Below are 1,918 nucleotides of genomic sequence, written 5' to 3'. Positions count from 1 at the left end.
AAGGAAGGTTGGGCAATCCTACTTCCATAGTGATACTGCCTCGGAAACCCAAGGAGGGGTCGCTATGAGTCGGGGCTGACTCGACGGCAAATAACAACAACAACAACATCTGTTATTGCAGCATGTTGTTATTGTCAGGTGCCATTGAGTTGTCTCCAACTCACAGTGACCCTGTATACAACAGAACAAAACACTGCCCGGTCTGTGCCAGCCTTACAATCCTTGCTATACCTGAGCCCATCGCAGCCACTGTGTCAGTCTGTCTCCTGGAGGGCCTTCTCCTTTTTCACTGACCCTCCACTTTACCAAGCATGATATCCTTCTCCAGGGAATGGTCCCTTCTGACAACATGACCAAAGACAAAATCTGGCAATTCTCACTGCCAAGGAGCATTCCATCTGCACTTCTTCGAGGACAGATTTGGTAGTTCTTTTAGCAGTGCATGATACCTTCAGTATTCTTTGCCAACACCACAGCTCAAAAGCATCAACTCTTCTTTGGTCTTATTGATTGTCCAGCTCTCACATGCATATGAGGCGATTGAAAATACCATGGCTTGGGTTAGGCGCACCTTAGTCCTCAAGGAGACATCTTTGCTCTTCAGCACTTGAAAGAGGTCTTTTGCAGCGTTGTCTGATGTCTTGACTTCTGCTTCCATTGGTGTTGATTGTAGAACCAAGTAATACGAAGTCTTTGACAACTTCGATCTTTTCTCCATTTATTGTGATGCTGCTTATTGGTCTAGTTGTGAGGATTTTTGTTTTCTTAATATTGAGGTATAATCCATACTACACACTGTAGTCTTCAGTCTTCATCAGTAAATGCTTCAAGTCATACTGCAGCATAATTTAGAGTAAACTGACTGATACAGTAGTTATAATGGCTGCAGATTGTTCTATTGTATTATGTACTTTGATTTTTGTTTTTTTGGTCCATTCTCCTAATATTGGACATATATCAAACCCCAGACCCACTGCCATCGAGTCAGTTCTGACTCATAGTGATCCTATAGGACAAATTAGAACTATCTTATACCGTTTCCAAGGCTGTAAATCTTTAAGGAAGCAGACTGCCTCATAGTTCTCCCATGGAACTGCTGGTGGGTTTGAACCACCGACCATTTGGTTAGTGTCTGAATGATTTCACCACTACACCACAAGAGCTCCTTATTGGACATTTAAGTGGTTTCCAATTTCTGCTATTACAGATAATGCTTAAATGGATCTCTCTCTGTGTGTGTGTGTGTGTGTAGTTTCTGTTACATTGTTTCCTTAGAATAGGTATTTTAGGATAGAAAACAGGGTCAATGCATATGTTTGTCATTATTACTCTTCTTTCCAGAAGAGTTGTATTTGCTTTGTATTAAGTTAAAGTCCAGCAAAAAAAAAAAAAAAAAAACCACATAGAAACCCTTCTGGTTCTTTCAACAGAAGGAAAATAAAGCAGGAAATTGATTTCACAAGTAATGGACAAGCTGAGAAGTCAATTAGGGAATGATGAAATAACCCAGAGATTAACAACAGCAGAAACACACTGCCACCCCTAGGGATGGAAGCACACTTGGAGAAAGTGATAGTACCAGAGCCCAGAAACCAGGGCCATATTGAGGGGACTAAAACAATGGCTAGATCCGCCTGGTTGGAACTGTCCGTTAGTAGCTGGGAAGAAGGCTTGCTCTGGCAAAAGCTGGATCCTTGGAAGAAAAAGAGAGAGAGACTTTGATCTCTTCCTTCTTGCTCTCCAGTCTTCTGCTAGTACCTTCTATTGACCAAATCTATCCAGAAGGCACAGAATAAAGAATTTGGGAGACATAGTTTTCTGTGAAAGGAACTCTGGTGGTGTAGTGCCTAAGGCATTTGACTGCTAACCAGAAGGTTGGTGGTTCAAACCCACCAGCCACTCCTCGGAAGGAAGATGG

This window comes from Orycteropus afer, unplaced genomic scaffold, assembly GCF_000298275.1.
Source record: "Orycteropus afer afer isolate SDZICR_OR568_19922 unplaced genomic scaffold, OryAfe1.0 scaffold00981, whole genome shotgun sequence".
Taxonomy (NCBI): Eukaryota; Metazoa; Chordata; class Mammalia; order Tubulidentata; family Orycteropodidae; genus Orycteropus; species Orycteropus afer.
Note: the sequence above shows the minus strand (reverse complement) of the source record.